The following is a 24735-nucleotide window of genomic DNA, read 5'->3' as shown; positions in this document are numbered from 1 at the left end:
CTGAGCCAGGGAATTTGGCAATAACATGGGAGATGTACTGGTCTGCCAAACACACCATCTGAACATTCATGGAATGGCAACTCTTCCGGTTTCTTTACATCTGTTCACTCCTGCGGGGGGAGTACCAAGGCCACATGTGTCCCATCAATGGCACCTATGATGTTGGGGATATGTCCCAGGGCATAGAAATCACCTTTCACTGTAGGCAAATCCTCCACCTGAGGGAAAAGGATGTTGCTCCGCATGTGTTTCAGCAGGGCAGGCAACACTCTGGACAACACGTTGAAAAACATAGGCTGGGACATCCCTGATGCTATGGCCACTGTAGTTTGAAAACACCCACTTGCTAGGAAATGGAGTACTGACAGCACCTTCACTTGAGGGGGGATTCCTGTGGGATGGCGGATAGCTGACATCAGGTCTGGCTCCAACTGGGCACACAGTTCATGGATTGTGGCTCGATCAAGCCTGTAGGTGATGATCACTTGTCGCTCCTCCATTGTTGACAGGTCCACCAGCGGTCTGTACACCGGAGGATGCCGCCATCTCCTCACATGCCCCAGCGGACGGTGCCTATGGAGGAGAAAAGCGAGCAGAGAGTCAACCAACTCTGAGGTACGTAGACAGAGCTTACTCTGAAAATATAAGCAATTAGAAATTAGCCTGTATGAGTGTTTAGGCAAGGCCTACATATGTGTGATGCAGTAAAAAATAATGCCATGTGGGCCCATGAAATGGCGGCTGCCTGACCTGTAAAGTGGGACAAGGGATATGAGGTAACTGCGCTGGCGTTGTACACCATTGAGGTAGGCAGTCGAAGACCACGGCGCAATCCTGCATTGGTTAACATTGGACCCTATGGGTCCCAGGAGCCAATGACGATGTACGCCGACGGTGACGGTACGCACTGCTGCGGACGTGACTGACATTTTCTCTCTGTTTAATCACTTGATACCTGATCTTCAACAGGAGAGGACCTACACTGCAAGTGCTGCTGTGACCTTAGTCTGGAAGAGACAATGGCTCGTGTGTCTGGGGAAAGGGCCCCTGCCTTCAGCACGGAGGAGTTGGAGAAACTAGTGGATGGGGTCCTCCCCCAGTACACGGTACTCTACGGTCCTCCAGACAAACAGGTAGGTACACTGTGAGCAGGCTATATGGGCAATGCCTGTGTGGAGTGGTGTGGATGAAAGATAGGGAGGGTGCAAATGAAGCGTGTATGAAAAGACGGTGAGTGCATGTGCGTCATGGCAAGGGTAGGGATGCGGGCCAATGACTGTGACGGTGCGGGCGGTAATATCTTCTCCTTTTCCCCTGTACTATTCCTGTAGTTCAGCGCCCACCAGAAGAAGGACATATGGCGTGCCATCGCCAAGGAAGTTCGGACAGTGGGGGTCTACCACAGACGGAGCACCCACTGCTGGAAAAGATGGGAGGACATTCTTCGCTGGAGCAAGAAGATGGTGGAGGCCCAGCTGGTGATGGCTTCCCAACGTGGGAGGGGTGCCCGTTGCACCATGACCCCCCTGATGTTCGGGATCCTGGCGGTGGCTTACCCGGCATTGGATGGGCGCTTGAGGGCATCACAGCGGAAACAAGGGGGTGAGTACACTCTCATTCTGTTGATTCAGCGCGCATTGGAGGTGTCTGGGTGGGGAAGGTGGGCTGTGGGTTCCCCTAGGCCAGGGCGAGTTTAGTAGGCAAGGACCCTACTTAAGGCAGGCCCGGTGCCACCCCACCCCACCTGTGTACAGTGCCAACTACACCTAGTAGGGCTCCTGTGACATCCATGTGTGCAGAAATCGGGCATAGCCTTGTAACCCATGTCCTTGGGATTGAATAGTGGAATCCAAGTGCGCTGCATAGTGCAGGGAGCTTCTGTGTCTGTTGTGCCCGCCAACGGTAGCGGTATTGCATGCACTCAACATGTCTTTCTTCTGTCCCCCCCCCCCTTTTTCTGGTCTCCCTGTTCTTGTTAGCATCATCAGGCGGAGGAGCAGTGGCACCGGAGCAGGAGGGAGCTGCATCCCACATGGCCGTGGATGGCGAAACTACGGAGTCTGAAGTCACTAGTGGGACGGAGGGCGAGGGGAGCTCCACGGCAGGGACAGGAGCTGACACCAGTGATACGGACTCGTCCTCTGATGGGAGCTCCCTTTCAGTGGCGGGCCCGTCTGTGCCCCATGCATCTACAGGGACAGCCACCACCCCCCCACCAGCACAGCCCTCCCAGCAGCCCCTCAGCTTTTGCCCTGTGCCCGCTCACCCAGGAGGGTGGGCATCACCTTTGCCCCAGGCACCTCAGGCCCTGCCCCAGTCACCCCTGCTGCCCTCAGTGAAGAGGCCATTGACCTCCTCAGGTCCCTCACTGTTGGGCAGTCTATCATTTTGAAGGCCATCCAGGGTGTAGAGAGGCAGTTGCAACAAACCAATGCATACCTGGAGGGCATTCACTCTGGTCAGGCAGCCCTTCAGCGAGCATTTCAAACTCTGGCCTCAGCACTGATGGCAGCCATTGTCCCTGTCTCTAGCCTCCCCCCTCCAACTTCCTCCACCCAGACCCACACCCCTGTACCTCAGCCTATCCCAAGCACACCATCAGACCAGCATGCACACACCTCAACACATAAGGGAAGCTCTTGCAAACATAAGCACCACACATCCCACAGACACTCACGCAAGCATCAGACCCATGCAGACACACCATCATCCACTTCCTCCACTGTGCCCCCCTCCTCCTCATCTCCCTCCTCCCTCCCTGTCTCGTCTCCACTCAAACCTGCATGCACTACATTCTCAGCCACTACGTCCATCGCCAGCACACCCACCACCACACCCCGCTCATGTGCAGTCACCACCCCCACTACCATTCACACGTCCCCTGTGTCCTCTCCCAGTGTGTCTCTGAGGCCACCTACCAAGGTACACAAACGCAGCCGCACACCCACCCAACAGCCAATCACCTCACGACAGCCTCCAGCCCATGCACCTTCACCCAAAGTCAGCAAACGTACACCTCCTACAACCACTACCTCTTCCTCCACTCCCAAACCCCCTCCAGCTACCCGTCCCAGTGTTCCTAAGAAACTTTTCCTGGCCAACTTTGACCTCTTTCCCTCACCTCCCCCACCCCTTCAGTCTCCTAGGGCCCGACTATCTAGGTCCCATCCTAGCACCTCAGCCACAACATCGGCGGGACCAGTGGTGCCAGTAGTCAACGGATTATGGAGTGCACCAGGCAGCAGGGCGGCCAGTGTGGCAAGGAGCCAGAGTACGGACAGTCCCCCACCTGTCAAGCATGAAAAGTTGCCCAGTGCCGGCGGGAGAGGGGAAAGAAATCATCCACCAAAGCCGCTCCCAGACAGCTGTGACACCATCCAAGCTGTGGAAACGGCACATTAAAACCGGCAAGTCTGGGAAGATCAGCACAGAGGACAAGACCGCCAGCAGCCCCACTGCCCAGGACAAGACCGCCAGCAGCAGCCCCGCTGCCCAAGACAGGACCACCAGCAGCAGCCACGCTGCCCAAGACATGACCGCCAGTAGCAGCCCTGCTGCCCAGGACAAGACCGCCAGCAGCAGCCCCACTGCCCAGGACAAGACTGCCAGCACCACCGCTGCCCAAGAGAGGACCGCCAGCAGCAGCAGCCCCGCTGCCCAAGAAAGGACTGCCAGCAGCAGCCCCGCTGCCCAAGAAAGGACTGCCAGCAGCCCGCTGCCCAAGACAGGACTGCCAGCAGCAGCCCCGCTGCCCAAGACAGGACCGCCAGTAGCAGCCCCGCTGCCCAAGACAGGACGGCCAGCAGCCCCACTGCCCAGAACAAGACCGCCAGCACCACCACAGGACAGTGAGCGCCAATGATTACTACGCCACGGGCAGGATGAAGCACTCTGGGCACCAAGCCCCTTCCAGAACCAGTGGAGATTCACATCCACTGCCTCAGTCCTTGGCAGGATGAAGCACTCTGGGCACCAAGCCCCCTCCAGAACCAGTGGAGTATCACATTCTGTCACACCGCGGCTGCCGCGGAGGTTGCGGCGGTCGCGGCCGCATTCACAGGCCGCCACAGCGCGGCATTTGCTGAACACTGCAGCCTGCATGCAAGCTGCAGTGGGAAGCCGCAGCTTGCAGACAGGCCGCGGGAGAAGCCGCAAGTCTGGCCAGGAGTCGCGGCACTCGCCGCGCCCCCTTCTTTCATTCCTGCCGCAAGGGCAAACGCAGCAGGAGTTGAGACCCCGAGTGGGTCTCAGACCTGCCGCGCATAGTGCATTAGTGCGCTTTACATTCAGACATTAAAATAACCTTCTGCTTCACCACTTACCAATATTAACAGGCAAAAGCCGGATACCTGCACATGGTGGTGTTTTTATGCATGCCTTTTCCCTTTCCCAGCATGCTGCTCACTTCCTCTCTTCCCAGCATGCATTGTTTCTCTCTGTTTGGACGCATGTTCTTTATTCCCTGTTATACTCTTTTCCCCAATCCAAAATGGTGGTGTTTCTACTTCATGTTTCCTACTTCCTGTATAGGGGTATATAAGGGGAATTCAGCTGCTTACTCATTGCGTTGCAACACTCCTTTGGTGGTAGTCACGCTGCGGCTGGTTTCCTCTTGTGGATCCAGTATTTCCTGACCTGTCTTCGTCTCCAGTTTTTCCTGTACTCCTGGATCTTCAGTTCTAACGCCCTTGTGTCCTCCTTCTGTTTCAGGGAGTTCCTGTTGGAGGTTTTTTACCCTTTTGGGGTTTTTCCTCTGGGACTCCTTCTGGATGGCACGGACTGTAGTGGCTTGCTATTGTCAAACAGCACCGTGGCTACCGGAAGGGGTCGCCCCCTACCTCGGCCAGAGCAGAACCTGCCGGAATCGGGGTCGTTCCCCAACCCTCATCAATCTCGACGGTAAGCCCAGTGAAAACCGTGACACATCCACTACCTTAGTCCTTGGCAGGATGAAGCACTCTGGGCACAAAGCCCCCTCCAGAACCAGTGGAGAAAGGCATCCACTACCTCAGTCCTTGGCAGGATGAAGCACTCTGGGCACCAAGCGCCCTCCAGAACCAGTGGAGTATCACATCCACTACCTCAGTCCTTGGCAGGATGAAGCACTCTGGGCACAATGCCCCCTCCAGAACCAGTGGAGTATCACATCCACCTCCTCAGTCATTGGCAAGATGAAGCACTCTGGGCACAAAGCCCCCTCCAGAACCAGTGGAGACTGTTATCCACTTGAGAGACTGTGGCTTTGCACTCCCCAGGATTGAACCGTGGGCAAACCACCCACTGTAGAGACTTGAGAGACTGTGGCTTTGCACTCCCCAGGATTGAACAGTGGGCAAACCACCCACTGTAGAGACTTGAGAGACTGTGGCTTTACACTCCCCAGGATTGAACAGTGGGCACACCACCCACTGTAGAGACTTAAGAGACTGTGGCTTTGCACTCCCCAGGATTGAACAGTGGGCAAATCACCCACTGTAGAGACTTGAGAGACTGTGGCTTTGCACTACCCAGGATACATCAATGGGCATGGACCCCCCTCGTGGATCTGGCGTCGTGCACTCATCCGGCTGAGGTGCCTCCCCTTCCCTTCCCCCTGAGGTGCCTGTTTTATTTCTATCTGATGCCCCTGCAATGTTCTCTCCGTCTTGTTCGGGTATCTTGCGTGGGCCTCACCCATGCCTTTTGGGCCCAGTGGTCCACGGACTATGATGGTGGAATCCCTTGGACTTGTGTATATAATTGTTCATAGTGTAATTGTGTATATATGTAAATATTTTTGATTCATGTATTTGAATATATTACAATCATTCGACTAATTTCCTTTTGTCTTTGCATTCTTCCAGGGGGGGTTTAGGGGTGTACCTGTGATGTATCAATATGTATTGGTTTGTGTGTTGTCGTGGGTGAGGGCGAGGGTGGGGGTGTTACGTATTGCGTGTGTGTGTCACTGTTTTTTCCCTCCCTCCTCCCCTGTGTCGTAGGTGCAGTACTCACCGTGGTCTGCGCCGCTGGCGTTCGTTCTCCTGGTAGAGGAGCAGGAAGATAAAGGCAGGTAGAATTTGGAGTTCTGGCTCCATGGCGTCCTGGTTCCTTGTGGGGTGTGTAGAGGTGAGTGTTTTCCCTTCGAAGTCCTGTTTCCGCAGTGAATCCACCCCGGTAAAGGTGGCGGATTGGCCTCTCATGATACTGTGGGTGGTACATTGTCCTCCGCCTGTCTGTTGGCTGTTACTGCTGGGGTGTTTGTTTGTACCGTGGTTTCGGTCGGCGTGTTAAAGTTGCTGTCTATGTTAGCGGTTTCCACCACTGTCATAATTCAATTTTTTCTTCTGCCGGCCTGTTGGCGGTTTTACCGCCGCTTTAACACCGACTGCCAGGGTTGTAATGACCACCTATATTCTCTAGCCCACAACATTCCTCCAACACACCCTACCCCATGTGACTGTGCCCCTGGCACAGGGTGCCCACTCCCAGCAGTGGCAGGTCCATCATTTTCAGGGGTGGCAAGGTGAGACTCAGGTACCTGTGCTGTGGGGCACACTATAGATGAAACAGTCCTTGGGACACAGGTTTTGGGGCAAATGGTTGCCTGTGATGTAGATGCAACAGGGCTAGGAGGAATTATTGTGGGCACGGTGAGGCTGACAGTTGTTGACTGACTAGGTGTCCCAGATGGACCACGTTCAACATCAGTCTCCAGAGATCTGGGGGTGTTGTCCTCACTGGGGTCTTCATTCACAGGGGTAGTGACAGTCTCTGGTACCCTCTCCATGGTGACATTTGCAAGGTTACTTGTGGGAGGAGTGAAATGCAGAGTTCAGGTAAATTAGGGGATATTGTCCCAGTTGTGTGATATGCAGAAAGTGACTTAACATGATCCCCAGCAATGACATTGACAGCTGCTGCACAAAATAACTTAGCACAACATACAACTCTATAACTTGAATTTCATACTCTACGTATAGAGTTGTTAGACTAGGTTAGTACTGTTCGTACTGCTGATGGCATCTGATATTGTCTGATTATTGACATGGCTGTTCACCTCTGTTACCCAGTGAACTGTCGGCCATGATAGATGGCACACAAAATGCTGTACAATGCACATTAGTGTACTTGTAGGAACACAGTATGTGATTCAGCAATGGGCATTGACTTGTATCAGGATGTACTGCATCTGCATCCAGTCAGCCATCTGAATTTCCAATCCAGGTGAGTATATTTCTAGCGTGGGATATTTGATCTGTGGACATTTTAACTGGGCACAAAGCTATAGCTGTGCTTTGCTTGGGATGCTAGTACGAGTGAGCCAATGCATTGCTGTCATTGCCATGTACTGTTCCACACTAGAACTACCAAGATGATGTATATAGAAAATTAGTTTAACATGCATGACATGTAATATTTGGTGCAGTGTTCAGGTTTTGAAAATCTTGGGATATTGCACTCTGGGAGTTATAGTGATATAATTAGCCAGCACTTCATGTGTCTTTTCCAAGAGCTGTAGGGCCAGATGAGTTTAGTGGACATATGGCTTGCCAGAGAGGGGCAGTAGGTGATTAGGACAGAGTTGCAGTGGGTTATGTGTTCATTGAGGTGGGTTTAGGTGATGAGGGAGCACGCAGGACTTGATAATTGGGTGACATGAATGTTGTGGGTACTTATCTGACTCCACTCCCCAGGTATTCCTGTCAGGCCCCCAGGATGCAGGACATTCAAGACCTTCACCTACCAAGATGTGAAAGTAGGGGGAAGAGGCCCACTACCAGTTTTGAGTACCGCCAGCTGGTGACTGGATACCATGGAGCAGACCTTACCCCTGAGGTTGTTCCACCTCTTCCTGATGTCCTCCCTTGAGCATGGATACCTGCCTACAGAATTGAACCTGTTGACTATCTTTTGCCACAACTACATATTCCTGGCAATAGAGGTTTGTTGGACCTGTGCTCTGAAAAGGTGTGCTCTACCCTGACAATTTTACCCACCATGACCCTCAACTCCTAATCAATGGGTGTTTTTGTGGGGATATGGTAATGGTTGTGAAGACGGTGTGGTTGTGTTCAAACTGAAAGGGTGCAGAGTTAGGTAAAAGGTGAAGTGTTTGTGCTCTGATGTGAGTGGGTGACGGGTGTTGTGGATTGTGTGTGCTACAAATATGTGTGTTTTGTATGTTGTTCAGGTGTGTGATGTGTGCGTAGTGAAGTGTAAATGAGTGCCTACTCTTGCTAATTTAAACTCTCTGGGATGTTGGTTGTCTGTGGCTGTGTGTGGCATTTTGATTGCAAAGGATTGTGGATTGTGTAGGGGTGTGTTATATAGTTCACTGAGTAGGTGTGTCGGTGTGTGGATATGTATCAGGTGTGGGGTATTCTAACTATCCAATGTGGTTTGGTGTTCTGACTGAAGTGAGTTGAGACCACTGTGGTTTGCCCCACCAATGTTTTTCTGCCGTGGAAGAAGTGCTGTCATGATTTGGGAATCGTAATCTGATGGGAGGATTTTTGTTGGGTTGGGGGTACTGGTGGTGGGACCACCTCTTTCCTGTCCTCCAGTGTCCTGGCACTTTCAGAGATTTCGCAGATTTCACAGTGTTACTCTTAATACGGCAGTCAGATTACTGCAAACATGGCGGTCTTTTAGTGGCTCCCACTGCATCGGTGTTCCCAAAAGACAGCCAAACTCATAATGAGGCCCTTCATTTTTTAAAATTCATAGCTATGGGTCCCTTTATAGGACATTTTTCATTTTAGTATCATTTTAAAGATAAAAATATAACCTATTTTTATAAATATTGTTTTTCAATTTTATTGTGTTTTGTGTTTTCACTATTTACTGTTTTGTGATTTTTAAATGCTTTACTCACCTGTTTTCTAAGTTAAGCCTAACTGCTTGTTGACAAAACTACCAAGGGTTGAGTTGGGATTAATTTATTGAGGCCCTGACTGGACCTAGGTGGGTTTGTGGCCTATTGCTAAGTGTGGTTACTTACCTGGCCTTATCAATAATCCAATAATCCACTTTCCAACATATGTATATATATATATGTACATTTGCAAACAAGTTGTGCATAATGAGGCATTTTCAACCCATACCAAAGGGGAGGATTGCTGAACTAGTGAGTTGAATTGCCCACCCCATGAATAAGGAGTTTTCCGAAATGCGTTGTGGTTATTAAAAATGATAAGTATGTTCACCTGGGACCTGGGACCTCCTGGACTCCATAGCACCGGACGTCGCCTTCATCACGGAGACCTGGATGAACGCCTCCTCGGCCCCTGACATCGCCACTGCCATCCCCGAAGGCTACAAGATCTCCAGAAAAGACCGCACCAACCAGGTAGGAGGAGGTATCGCCATCGTCTTCAAAGACTCCATCAGCGTCACCACCTCCACCGAAGACACCCCTCTCGCCGCTGAACACCTGCATTTTCAGATTCGCACCGATCCGAGGACCACCGTCAGAGGATCCCTCATCTACTGTCCTCCCGGGCCACGCGTCCCTTTCAGCGACGCCATCGACGACTTCATCTCCCTGCACGCCCTCGCCTCGCCGGACTACATCCTCCTAGGTGACCTCAACTTCCATCTGGAACAAAACACCACCCTGCTCGACAACCTCGCCAACCTCGGCCTCAAACAACTGGTGAACGCCGCCACCCACATCGCCGGACACACGCTTGACCCCATCTTCTCCGCCAGCAAACACGTCTTCTTCAGCCACGCCTCCGCCCTACACTGGACCGACCACAGCTGCGTCCACTTCACTTTCCGACGCGAGACACGCCACCTCCGCACCCAACCCATCCCTCGTCGACAGTGGAACAAGATCCCCGAAGAGCAACTCTCCTCCGCACTCGCCGCCAACCAACCCACCCTCACCACCGACCCCAACGATGCAGCCCTCAACCTCACAAACTGGATCTCCAACTGCGCAGACATCCTTGCTCCCCTCAAACGCACGCATCGACAGACCAACACCAAAAAACCTCTCTGGTTCTCTGACACCCTCAAAGAATCAAAGAAAACTTGTCGCGCCCTTGAGAAAGCCTGGCGCAAGGACCGCACCGCTGACAACATGACCGCCCTCAAGAACGCTACCCGCGAACACCACCACCTGATCCGCGCTGCCAAAAGGAACTTTTTCACCGACAGACTGGACAAAAACAGACACAACAGCAGAGAACTCTTCAGCATCGTCAAGGAGTTCTCCAACCCCAGCGCTAATGCCAACGCCAACGCCGGCACGCCCTCACAGGATCTGTGCGAATCCCTCGCCACTTTCTTCCATCGCAAGATTAGCGACCTCCACGACAGCTTCGGACACCAGACCCAACCAAACACCACCGAACCGGCATCCACGGCCATCACCCTCAACAACTGGTCCCACATCAACACGGAAGAAACCAAATCCATCATGAACTCTATCCACTCCGGCGCCCCTTCGGACCCCTGCCCGCACTTCATCTTTAACAAAGCCGACGACATCATCGCCCGCACCTCCAGACCGTCATCAACTCTTCTTTTTCTTCTGCTACCTTCCCCGAATGCTGGAAACACGCCGAAGTCAACGCCCTACTAAAGAAACCTACGGCTGACCCGAGCGACCTGAAAAACTTCCGCCCCATCTCTCTTCTGCCTTTCCCAGCCAAAGTAATAGAGAAGACCGTCAACAAACAGCTGACCACCTTCCTGGAAGACAACAACCTGCTCGACCCCTCACAAACCGAATTCCGAACCAACCACAGCACTGAAACCGCCCTCATCTCAGTCACTGACGACATCAGAACCCTGATGGACAACGGTGAAACAGTCGCCCTCATTCTGCTCGACCTCTCGGCTGCCTTTGACACTGTCTGTCACCGCACCCTAATCACCCGCCTCCGCTCCACCGGAATCCAAGGCCAGGCCCTGGACTGGATCGACTCCTTCCTCTCAAACCGTTCCCAAAGAGTTTACCTCCCTCCGTTTCGCTCAGAACCCACCAAGATCATCTGCGGCGTACCCCAAGGCTCATCACTCAGCCCGACACTCTTCAATGTCTACACGAGCCCCCTCGCCAACATCGTACGCAAGCACGACATCATCATCACCTCCTACGCCGACGACACCCAACTTATACTCTCCCTCACCAAGGACCCCGCCAGCGCCAAGACCAACCTACAAGAGGGTATGAAGGACGTCGCAGATTGGATGAGGCTCAGCCGCCTAAAGCTGAACTCTGAAAAAATGGAAGTCCTCATCCTCGGCAACACCCCGTCCGCCTGGGACGACTCCTGGTGGCCCACGGCCCTCGGCACCTCACCGACCCCCACAGACCACGCCCGCAACCTCGGCTTCATCTTGGACCCTCTTCTCACCATGACCAAGCAAGTCAACGCTGTGTCCTCCGCCTGCTTCCTCACCCTCCGCATGCTCCGCAAGATCTTCCGCTGGATCCCCGCCGACACCAGAAAAACCGTGACCCACGCCCTCGTCACGAGCCGTCTGGACTACGGCAACACCCTCTACGCCGGGACCACAGCCAAACTCCAAAATCGCCTGCAACGCATTCAAAACGCCTCGGCCCGCCTCATCCTCGACATACTCCGCAGCAGCCACATCTCCGCACACCTGAGACACCTGCATTGGCTCCCAGTCAGCAAAAGGATCACCTTCCGACTTCTCACCCACACACACAAAGCCCTCCACGACAAGGGACCGGAATACCTCAACAGACGCCTCAGCTTCTTCGTCCCCACTCGCCTCCTCCGCTCCTCTGGCCTCGCACTCGCTGCTGTCCCTCGCATCCGCCGCTCCACGGCGGGTGGGAGATCTTTCTCCTTCCTGGCGGCCAAGACCTGGAACTCCCTCCCCACCAGCCTCAGGACCACCCAGGACCACTCCGCTTTCCGGAGACTCCTAAAGACCTGGCTGTTCGAGCAGCGATAACCCCCCTTTTTCCCCTAGCGCCTTGAGACCCGCACGGGTGAGTAGCGCGCTTTATAAATGTTAATGATTTGATTTGATTTGATTCACCTGGGTTTGTTCTCCTTAATAAATATGGAACTGGAATGTCATGGGCATCTCTGCTTTGGGGCATATTGTTGAAAATACGTACCGGCGGCCCAGCCGAAGAGACTGCACCACTGCAGAAGCTCCGGGTCTAAATCAGTGAACTGGTTGCTGAATAATGAACATTTCAGAAGATGGATTTGCAAACAAATTGTGTCTAATGAGGTATTTTCAACCCATACCCATGGGAAGGATTGCTGCACTATTGAGTTGATTTGCCCGCCCCATGAATAAGGAGTTTCCGAAAACACGTTGTGGTTATTTAAAATGATAAGAACTTTCACCTGGGTTTGTTTTCCTTAAAAGATATGGAACTGGAATGTTGAGTGCACATCTGCTTTGGGGCAAATTGTTGAAAATACCTACTGACGGCCTGGCCGGAAAGACTGCACTACCACGGAAGCTGTGGGTCTAATTCAGTGAACTAGTTGCTGAATAATTAACATTTTGGAAGATGGATTTCCAACCAAATCATGTATCACAAGGAACTTTCAACCCCTACCACAGGGAAGGATTGCCGAACTATTGAGTTAAATTGCCTGCCCCATGAACCAAAATTATATATATGATATATATGTATATATATATATATATATAGTTCCCATGTTTAGGTGGAGAGCAGCTCTAGTAAGTAGCACTCTGCAACACCTGAAAGGATTTAGTTTTGAGCTAAAATTCATGCCCTAAGGTAACTGTAACTCGCACCCTTGCCATGCACAATTATCACATCAATAATATTATTGAAAACGTTGCAGTGACAGTATGAAAGATGGCATAGAATATGACATCAATGAAATAATGTGTGGAGTAATTAGCTGTACATGGCAAAGGCACAAGTTATAGTTACCTTAGGGGGTGAGTTTTAGTTACCTGAAAGAACTTTAACTATAACTGCAGAATTTCTATGTTTTTTTACAAGTAAATTCAGAACCTTTCTATAACGTCCCTGTAACCTATGTTTTTTCTGGTGAATGTCTATGTTTTTTTAACATATAATAATTTTCATTGCTATATGTGTCTGTTCAGTCGTCCGCACCGACAGTTGGACACAGGGCCTGAGGCCAACCCCCTATAAGCATCCAACCTTGCACCATGCATGGCTTTCTCCTGTGTGCAATAGGAGTTGGCCCCTATCCACCTAACCTGATCCTGTGCATGGCCCTTTGCACATGAACAGCGGAAGTTGGATGCAGCTTCTCTGGGTGTGAGAGTAGGTGTGAGAAGCAGTATCTGGGGGTAGGAGTGGCTGTCAGAGGGTATGTCTGGGTGTAAAAGTGCACACATCAGCATTTCAGTGGGTGCATCAGTATGTGCGCGGGTCTGTGAGTGGTGGGTGTATCAGGGTGTTAGTAGGTCTGTGAGTGGATGTGTGACAGTGTGGGTGTGTGAGTGGGTATGTGAGGATCTGACTGGAGCTGTGAGTGAGTGCATGAAGGCCTGAGTGGGTTTGTGAGTGGGTGTCTGAGTTTGTGAGTGCGTCTGTGAGTGGGTGCATTAGTATCTGAGTAGTTCTGTGAGTGGATGTGTTAGTGTCTGAGTTGGTGTGTGAGTGGGGAGATTGACAGAGAGACAGAAAAAAGTGAGAGGAAGAGAGATAGAGGTTTTTAGGCGTTGATGTCTGATATACTTAGAATGAGCTATTTGTGCACAATTTAAAATAAAAAATGAAAAAAGTACTGTGTAAAAAATATAACAATTTTTACCTTAATATTATTTAAAAAAGGGTAACAAGTCCAGCTGGATTCGATCCCCCAATGCTCAGTGTGAAGGTCTCCAACCTTTACACTGAGCTACAGATTTTTCTTATGTTTGCATTATTTTTTTACCCTTTTTAGGGTATCAGGGACTGCAAGGGAGCCCTGAAGGGCTCCCCCACAGTCCCTCTTTATTTATTTATTTATTTTATGCATTCATTGTTTAATGAAAAGCCCTTCATGGGCTACCTGACACTGGAGAGGAAGCCTTAAGGCTTTCCTTGCAATGCCATTGCTTCAGTGATGGGGTGGCGTACGTTTTTGGCGCTGTCTCAGGTTTACAAATCCTCATAAATCTGGGGCAGCATCGATATGCAGTGTGTGTTGCAGTGGAACGCCCACAGCAACACTCATTGCACGCCCCTCTGCCACAGAAAACTGCATCAGTGGGTCCATATTTAGAAGGCGGCGTTAAGCCATGCAAAGTGGTTTAACCCTGCAGGGTCAATATGGAAAATGGCACAGCACCAGTTGATGCTCCGGTGGTGCTAGGGGCTTGTAAATAAGCCTCTATGTCAGGTGAATGCTGTTAATGGAGTAGTGTGTAGAAGGCTTGCGTTAGTCACGGTCTGGCTAAATCTGTTACACACTACTTGGGTCTACTGGGGACCACGTCAAAAGGTGTGTTGCTCCACCTAGTTGTTTTGCCTAGATTTCACCGGAAATGTGAGAGTAAACAAAACCTACTCTGAACAGAGCTATTTGTTCAGAACAAATTTGGAGGCACATTACATCTCAACTCTTTCACTATTTCAGCAATCATCTACTACTGAATAAAACGTTCAGCAATCAATCACATGAAGAGTATGGATAACATTGGCAAATATGCTGAAAGTCCCACAATTCCCATGGAGTCATGATCGGCACAGAAAAACGTCTATGCAAAAGTTGTTAATATTATTTGTGAAAGAAATCCACAAGCAATAAGAACAGATGATGGACAGAATGCTGAACAATACAAACATTCACCCCTAGTCCCACCCCCAGTCACAATTTGCCTATGGCTGGGTCCAAACTGGGATGACATGTTGGGCAAAAACACAATGGATTAAACACAGAACTTTGTGACTGAGGTGAATGTTTGCATTGTTCAGCATTCAGTTCATCATCTGTTCTTTTTGCTTTTGTCGCCCTAAGTGGGAAGGGTATTCCCAGACATGGGTTCCGGGCTTACTGCGCCACTGGATTCAAACTAGTCTAATGAGGGGTGATACCTTGAAGCCAGTCCCAGGATGTTTGATTCTGGTCCAGGGAGGATCTTGCCTGGCAGTTTGGGTTGGATTGTTCCCATGGGGAACACGGTCAAGACAGATTTGCGTATAGCTGTGTCTAAATTGAGATGGTGTGTTAGGCAAAAGAAGCAATGGATGAAACCCCAATCTTTGTTACTGCGGGTGAATGTTTGCATTGTTCAGCAATCTGTCCATCATCTGTTCTTTTTACTTTTGTTACTATAGGTGGAAAGGGTATGCTCAGAAGTGGGTCTCGTGCTCACTGAGCCACTAGTTTCAAGCTGGCCTAGCTGATGAGTGGTGATACCCTGAAACCAGTCCCAGGATGCTTGATTCTGGTTCAAGGAGGACCTGGCCTGGCAGTTTGGGCTGGACTGCTCCCATGAGAAAGAGGGTCAATGCTGATTTGTATATGGCTGGGTCCCAACTGGGGTGACCTGTTGGACTAAAAAATGATGGGTTAAACCCAGATCTTTGTGGCTGGGGTGAGTATTGACATTGTTCATCATTCCGTTCATCATATGTTCTTTTTGCTTTTGTTGCCCTTGCTCTTTTGTAATGCTTGTAGAGGCATGGTAGTAAATCTTGGGATTTTTATAGCAGCCCACTTTTGCCAGACTGTTGCAACCTTTCTGCACTATTCATAGATTCACTTACACATTCACATATTCTAATTCAAACACCTGGTTATTTACTAGTCTATCTAATGGTTTTCACTTTTTTGCATTCAAACACTCACCCGCCTATGCAACCACACACACAAACTAGCCAGCCATTGAAGAAAAAGTTTCATTTAGAAAATAGGCAGACTTACTCACTTTTTCAATATTCGCTTTTTTGGGTTCCACAAGTTCAAGGAATTTTAAGAATAACTACAAATAATTTTAAAAAAAGGGGATCGAGCTATGCATATCAAGACCAGATGCACTCTGAATTAAACCACTAAGGACCTGATTCATACTTTTTTTTGTATCGCATTTGTGTAATTTTCGTGATGCAAAATGCAAAATACTATTATATTTTGTGAGTTTGGTCCGCTTTTGCGTCAAAAAATGACGCAAATGCGGCACAAAAAAAGTATAAAGCAGGGCCTAAGTACACATGAATACATTTCCATCTTTTTATATAGGTCGATTTGGTACCTCTGATGTAAATGTTTCTCATGACCATTACAAATTAGGACAGTCTGAGACCATGTTTTCTACGTATTTCTTTTCCAGTATGTGGTTCGATGTAGTCAATGATAGAAAGAGAGGGTTGCATTATTTATGCGCAAGTGCAGAGGGTCATTTATTTAGTAGATATTGCTAAAAAAGAGGGATGTACATGACTATGTTTTATTTTTGTTACCTAAACTAGAATCCGATAAACACATAAACAAACCCTGACTGTTGTCCTGTAAACATTTGCATTTAATGGAAATCAATACAATGTTTCTCACATGGTGTTGCAAATGCCAGTATCGGACATAGTCTCAGGAAAAGGTAATAAGCTCCTCAACTGAGATAAACGTGATTTACGCCTCAATCAATCTTATTTTACTACTAAGCATGCTTGGACAGAACAAATATACTGTGCTCTCTCCTGCCAGACATCAGGGTTAAAGAAGGACATGGAAAAAATAGTGCCATCCATACGCAAATGGGAAGAATACGACACGGACATGGATCAACACAATATTCTGAAATGCAATATATTCAAACAGCAACTTTATACCATTCCTTTGTCATGATTGAGAAATTAGCTTTTTATTAGGGATATATTTTCAACTATATTTTTTAATGGATCATTCATCTCTTTCTGATATACCTGACAGTGCACATGCGTGACATAATAAAAAAATCACAAGTAGCTCATCTTGGAAACTTGCCAACGGTGGAAAATATTTTACATTTTTGCCATGTTTAATTATTTTATTTGTACGCTATGTAATTAGCAGTGTTAGTAATCTTTTTTCCTAGTTGGAGACACCAGATACTCTGATTATTTGCAACTTTACTTTTTTGAACTACAATGATCAACCAGTCCTGTTTTTGCCAGATCTATTACTATTGTAACTATTTGTTCCTCCAGGTTCACAATAACCACAATGATAATGCGCTTTATAATGCTTGAGTTGCGAATTTGTAACATGCGTTACCTTTTTTTTATTACATATGCGCAAGCGAGGGAGAGTTATGCATGAGGCTGTAAAGATGCTTCTGTCAGGCGCGCTGTGCGAGTTCTCTTTCTTGGGCCCAGGTTGGCATCTGGGCAGTCTGGTATTGGATCGAGTGAAATCGAGTGAGATCTCAGGTTAGCAGTGCTCCTAGCAAGAATGGAAGGTTGAGAAATGCAGTTGTTTGGGTTGAAACTCCAAGATTCTCTGATGCAAACAGAGACATGCGGTGCCAGAAGGGGGCCAGGAGCTTTACGGGCCTCAGTGCACTTTGTGGTAATGAATTCTTGAGCACTGGTCCTCTGAGATCCCAAAGGTGGCCCAGCACAGTGAGGCTCCACCCCGGACCTAGGGCCAGATGTAGGAAACACTTTGCGAGTCGCAAGGATCCAAGGGACCACTCCCTGCCCTGAAAAAAACGAAACAAAAGGTTTCGGATTTTTTTGAAATGCAGCTCGTTTTCCCTTAGGGAAAACGGGCTACATTTAAAAAAAAAAAAAATGATTTATTTAAAAGCAGGTCGCTAACATGGAGGCCTGCTGACTACAGCAGGCCTCCATGTTAGCGAGTGCCTATACTCGCTATGGGGCCGCAATTTGCGACCCACCTCATGAATATTCATGAGGTGGGTCATTGCGACCCCATAGCGAGTTGCAGTCGGTGTCTGAGACACCGTACTGCATAGCAATTTGCGAGTTGCAAATTGCGAGTCGGAAGGACTCGCAATTTGCAACTCGCAAATTGCTTCCTTCCTACATCTGGCCCCTAGTTCGGTAGCAACAAGGGACTCTGTTGGTCTTCTTCTGGTGCACTAGGAGTCCACAGTCAATTACTGCAGGTCATAAAAGAACACAGGTATTGAACAGTTTGGAACTGGAGGAGTGATTTGTGGACTCATCCGGAGAATAGTAGGGTGCTTCACTCCTCAGTCTCTGTTTACTGTGCTACCGAAGGAACAGATATCTGGGTACCTTAAGGAGATACATGATTTATTAAAGCAGTTGCAGTCCTTAAAAGCAACTTCACCTGGAACACTGAGTTGTGGGATGATAGGGGAAGGCAAACTAAACTCTCACCATATACTCTCAATTAAAACTGATAGAGACAGTGACTTGCATGGATCAAACCTGCTAAAGATTAAGACATGTTTTGAAGACCTGTCCTCGAGCATATCAAGTACTGAAAAAAAAATCGGGAGAAGGGCATGGAAAAAATACAAGCTATTGAGCAGTCATGACATAGATAACATTAGTGTGAGCATATCCAGAAGGGTGAGTGATATGGAGAGCCTCAAGAATGGAATAAGGGTGAACAGGTTTAGAGTGCTGAGATTTCCTCCTCCTGTGGAGGGGAAGATAGAGAATGGAAAGCCTCACTAGTTCACACAAGTACAAGCAGCCAGAGACCTTCTTGAGAGTGCAAAAAGTCAGACAAATCTGGATTTTGAAGCTGTTGACACACAGGACATAGACAGGCAACACCCATTGCTTTTTGACACTGCCCAGATTTACAAGGAAATGTAAATCTGAGGCTGCCCCAAAAACTAACATCACCACAGGCGTTAGAGTGGTGCAACGCGGATAAATATATTAAATTCTCCTCATTTCTTGCTCTAGCTACATGTGCTGCATTTGCAGCACACATAGAAGTAGCAAATCATCATTAGTTATTGTTTTTTAACAGGAAGGTTTCCCTTCCTGCACAAAAACAATCTCCCCGGCAATGCAGGCACCCTTTCACCCCGGCGACAGGGTGCCTGCGTTTGTGCTAGGCAGCTAATTTAGTGCTGGTGCAGAGATGAACACAGGGATGCGCCGTATTTTGGGTTTCCCTGCATTCTGGAAATGACGCAGCTTGGCACAGCAAAATTGCTTGTGGTACCGCACTGAGCCATTTCCTTGTAAATATGCCCCTACATTTTATAGGAAATTATATTGCTAATTTTCTGAATCCACTCAAAATACGTAAAGCCTGATTTAAAGATGTGTGGATTTGTTACTCTATCCCAAACATAACAAATGTCCTATTCACCATATTCCAACTGTATTATTGCCTGTGGCATGTGTAACAAGGCGGGTGAGTTATCCATCACTTTTGTGACAGAGTGCCCCTATGCCAAAGTCTAAATCTGACCTGTAGTCTATAGACTGGACTAGTGCCTGAAAAACATAAAATAAATATTAATGAAAGTCCCTGAAAAACACTAAGGCTGGGCAGTGCAGTATTAATTTGACATCTAGATGCCAACAACTTTGTTCTATGAAGAATGAATAATAGACCATGTCACAAAGCACAGAGGTAAGTCCCATTACTTTATTTATTACATTATCCCAGATAAATCATTTGGAATAAATATGGATGGAGTACCTTAAATGGAAGTGAGTCATATGAAAATTCTTCAATTCTAAGAAAGTGTATCACAAAGTGACAGCTGAAAAAGTGTGAGACTATGTGGGAGGAGATAGGGGGCATTTAAGATAAGAGAATAGATAGTATTTGTTTCTGAAAAAGACATTACACCAATTGGCAAGAAAAGATGCCTCCCTACAAAAATATTAACCTGAATCCAGAGACCATGAAGCAATGTTGGAGGGGAAGTAACCCGAGACTTCCAAAACAAAGAAGAACATAAAAAGTTGTTTTTATGTTTCTCATGACTTCTATGAACTGAAAGCTAGTAGAGACAGCTATTTCTAGGTACCTGACAGTCAGATATGAGTTGACAAAAATCATGTTCACAACAGGTGGTATACTAGCAAAGGTGTTTTTTCTGTGGCAAATCCAAAGTATCAGCTTTGCTACACTTACATGATTTGTGAGCTCACTTAAATAAAAAAGTAAAATCCAAGAGCATTTTCAACTTTTTTAAATCCCAGGGAAGCCATGTTTCAGAGTCAATCTGATGAATAGTTATTTTTTGCCAGTTGCAAGTGCCAAGAGCCCAAGCCAGAGCTAATTCAACTTTACAAACACTCCTGACAATGAGCCCTCTATCACCTGTCCCAGCCTGCTATTGCCATCTACTGAGGAGATCAAAGCTCTGTATGAATTGCCTGTGATAACGCAATCATTTATTATAATGTACTTCAATGTTATTGTTTAATATTTCTGCATATCACAGTGTGTTGCTATATGTTTGTTATAACCTAATATTGATGTAATTTCCTACTGTTTTGAAGTGTCTTTTAAACTCAATTATGCTGGCTAAGTTTTAATTGCCTTAGGGGACCCAGAAAACATTCTATTCAGAGTAGTACATTTGCAAATTTCTTCAAAGTATAACCTTGTTTTCATTGCTGAATTTTAGGAGAAATTTATTTTCATAATTGATATCTTCTCCTTGAGGAATTCTTGTGTTTTGGGCAGGGAAAGGTCCTGCCACCTGCTGATTAGATACGTGTTAGCTGAAAGTAACCAGTTTCTGTCACATACCTTGGTTCAAAGAATGTTGATTTGCATACAACAAATGTACATTGATTGAAAATTTCATGTGGCATTACGCTCCATCTGACCATTTTCTAGTGAAAGTTCTGGTCATTTGAAACACCAGTTGTCATTTGTCATTTAAGTATTCAATATGCTGATTGCTTTTTATGCATGAAATGCTTGTTAGACTTGTGAGTTTCCTGATTTATTAATGTTTAACTTGCGAGAAGAGAAACAAATAAAAGGGTATGTCTACATTAAACCATTTTACTATCCTCAATATTAACTACAGTGTCCACCAAAGGTCATCAGTTTTTCTCTTATCTTACAGTTAGAAATGAAACATAAAGAACAGTGACAATAATTTAAAAAACAAGATTATAGTAGAATTCTATGACTGATGTGTGTAAGGTATACAACAAGATTACAACTATTCCATTTAGTACATCACATTGAAGAGCCAAAGGAGGGATGAAGAAAAAACAGCAACAAAAACTAGGGGTGTGATTCACAGAGGTAACTTACAATTTTGAGTAAGTTTACACATTTGAGTAAGTTCACTACTTCAAGTGTAAGTTACTACTAAAAAATAGTAGTAAGTAAGTCTGGTAATACACATGGTTAATCACTTGACCTACAACACCCTCTCATAGAAAGTAATGGAGACAGGGACTTAAAATAAAACCCCATAGGAAATAATGTTACATAACCTATCTAAAAAAAGTTACAAATGTAAATAAAAATAAATTAATGCTACAAAATATATAGAAACAGTGCTTATTTTGTATTTAATTAGAACACATTTTAATATATTATTCTCAACTTAAATACAATGTACCAATACATTTTAAGGACAAATAAATTAATGTTAATAAATTCTATGCATCTCTTTTAACAATTCAAATAAAATAAAGTCAAATATATATGTATGTATATATATTACTATATTTAGGTGGAGAAGTACATAAAAACTAAAAAATATAGCACTTACAAATTTCAAGACATATCGATGTTAAAGCAAGCAAAGATTAATACATTAAAAAACACTAAGAGCCAGATGAACAAAGCTTTTTTCTTGTCACAAATGGCCCGATTCGCAGAATTGGGCAGTTTGCGACAAGAAAAAAGCATTTTGCGATGCACAGACCTTAATTTGCGATTCGGTAATCTACTTACCAAATCACAAAATAGGTTTGGAGTCTCAATTAGGAAGGGGCATTCCCTTCCTAATTGCGAGTCACAGTGTGATGTATGATTGTTTTGTGACCGTGAATGCAGTCACAAAACAATCGCAGTTAGCACCAATTTCAAACTGGTTCTAACCCATTCGCAAATGGGAAGGGGTGCCCACGGGCTACTGCCTGCTCTGAAAAAATGAAAAGAAAACTTTTAATTTTATTTTTGAAATGCATCCAGTTTTCCTTTAAGAACTGTTTTATTTAAAAGCAGTCACTGACATGGTGGTCTGCAGTCCCCAGCAGGCCACCATCCCTGCGAGTGCAGCCATTCCCAATGGGGTTGTAAATGACCTACATCATGAATATTAATGAGGTAGGTCATTTGCAACCCCATTGGGAATTGCAAACAGTGTGAGGTTCACTGTTGTACATATGGTTTTGAGACTTGCAATTTGCGACTTGCAAATGAGTCGCAAAGTGCGAGTCGAAAAACTCTGGGACGCACATCTGGCCCTTGATTCTGATAATGTACAGCTGATTTGAGAAAAGATCCCACCATGAGGCAAACCTCCTTATATCTGAATACCTGTAAAAAACATAGGGCTGCTTTACACTTAGTAATATTTCATTTTTGTAAGAGTAGCAGTTAAAATTAAACCAAATGAAAATTGCAGAAAAATATGAAATACAAGAGACAGATGTCTGACGCACCATCACACAAACAAATGCATACATTCAAAATGATGTATTAACCTAGAAGAAAACAAAGCAAATGTCTAATGGTACCAGCGTTAAATCTTAATGATGAGGCCATTGACTAGGTACAAAGGTTAAATGGGGATACATACCTATTCAAGTATTTTAGAAGGTCATGTGACCTTACAGTATTTTTGTCTAAGTCTTTGGTTTCTTTTGATAGACACCTTCTTTCTAAGAAAATATATTGAATCAGTACCTTATCTGGAGCTCAATGGGTGGATGGGTTATCAGAGAAGGTTTACTGTCCTAGCCCAGCAAAACTTTGTTGAGCATAGTTGAGACACATGACTTTTGTCCCATTTTCACATGAAGCAATCCCTAATTATATGACAGTTCAAGTTCCCCTCAGGATTGACCATGATGGATAATCACAGGGTGATAGTCTCCAACATTACATGATCTCCAAGACAGGGGATTCATAAATCATCTTCGCTGATAAAGAGTGATGTAGAAGGAGGAACAGTGAGGAGGCTTCTGCAGAAACAGTTTTCTTCCACTTGCAGAGCAGAACAATTGGCAAATCAGCAGATCCTCATGTTCTTATGCTGTATGCTGCCATAGATACACACTGAGGCCCATATTTATACCTGCTTTGCGCTGCATTTGCTCACTTGTTTTACGCAAATTTAGCGCAAAACTAACTCCATATTTATATTTTGACATTAGACACATTTAATGTCAAAATATTGGAGTGTGCACCATTTTTTTAATGTGTGAACCTACCTTGCGTCAATGAGATCCAAGGTAGTTGTTCCTATGTAAAAAATGGTGCTAACCCCATAGCCCCATATTTATCCCCCTGTGGTAAAATGACACACAGGGGGGAGGAGGGGCTAGATAATGGTGCAAAGCTTGCTTTGCACCATTATTTAATTTAACGCCTGGGTCACACCAGGCGTTCGGGGACCTGTGGACCCATTTCCATGATTAAACACCATGGAATGGGTCCACAGGTGCCCTCTTTAAGCCCCAGGAACACCCCCCCCCCACACCAGAGGGACACCGGAGGATGGGGCTCCATCCTAGGTAAGTAGGATAAGTAGAGGTAAGTATTTTTTTTAACTGCCATTGGGACCACCTTGGGTCCCCTGCATGGCACTGGGTGCATTGGCCATGCCCAGGGGACACTGGCCCCATGTGCTGGCTATTGGGGTGGTGTGCATGACTCCTATCTTTGCTAAGACAGGAGTCATGTGGTATGGATGGTTTTGTGTCAGAAAATGATGCTAGACTGGTTAGAGGAATTATTTTGCCTCTAGCAGCCTAACATAATTCTTTGGTGCAAAAGCCCCTTCTCCCATACCGCCACTCCCACTCGGCTAACGTCATTTTATTTTACGCTAGCCCACCCTTTGCACAGGCTTGTGCCATTCCATAAATATGGCGCCAGGCTGGCACTCACGAATGGTGCAAACTAGTGCTAAACTTTTTGATGCAAAACTGCGTTAGTGCAGTTTTGCATCCAAAAGTATAAATATGCCCCTGAGTTTTGTAGATTTCAACAAGCGTTATGTTTGTTTTCCCACATAAGGATTCTGGTAGAAGAGCACCAACAGAATGGCTAAGTTTAAAACAATGATTGGAAATATTTGTAGCTCAGGACCTGAGGACTCGTCTACTGATTGTTGGAACATCAGGGCAAACATTATTTAAATACGGATTGAGTTTATTATTATATGAAATAAAAAGAAGGAGTGTGAGGACACAGCCCTGACACGGACCCCACACAAATTTAAAACTGTCAGAACCCTGCTTGCTCCAAATCTTACCCTGGGGGTATTGTTCTCGTGAAGCACATACAGAAGATGCACCAAAGAAATCTAATCCCTGATGAAAAAAGAGGAACCATAGTTTTGTACTATAGACAATATAGAAGGCTTTGGACAAGTCAATTAACTCTAGGTAAAATGGGCAATGCTTGGCTATGGTATATTTCTTGTTACAAGATAAAGGTTTAGGCTCTGCTCCATTGTACTTAGGTTCTTCCTAAAGCCATATTGACAAAGGCTTAGAAATGTATTATCCTTTACCCAATCCAACAGTCTTTTATCAATTACTCTTCCAAAGTGTTAACTAAAATATCAAGTAAGCGAGGTGGGCTGATACATTTAAAGTAAATATATAATATGAATTTACATTTTATTTAACACTTAATATAGGAATATTTCCAATATTAATTTTCA

This window comes from Pleurodeles waltl, chromosome 5, assembly GCF_031143425.1.
Source record: "Pleurodeles waltl isolate 20211129_DDA chromosome 5, aPleWal1.hap1.20221129, whole genome shotgun sequence".
NCBI classification, from domain to species: Eukaryota; Metazoa; Chordata; class Amphibia; order Caudata; family Salamandridae; genus Pleurodeles; species Pleurodeles waltl.
Note: the sequence above shows the minus strand (reverse complement) of the source record.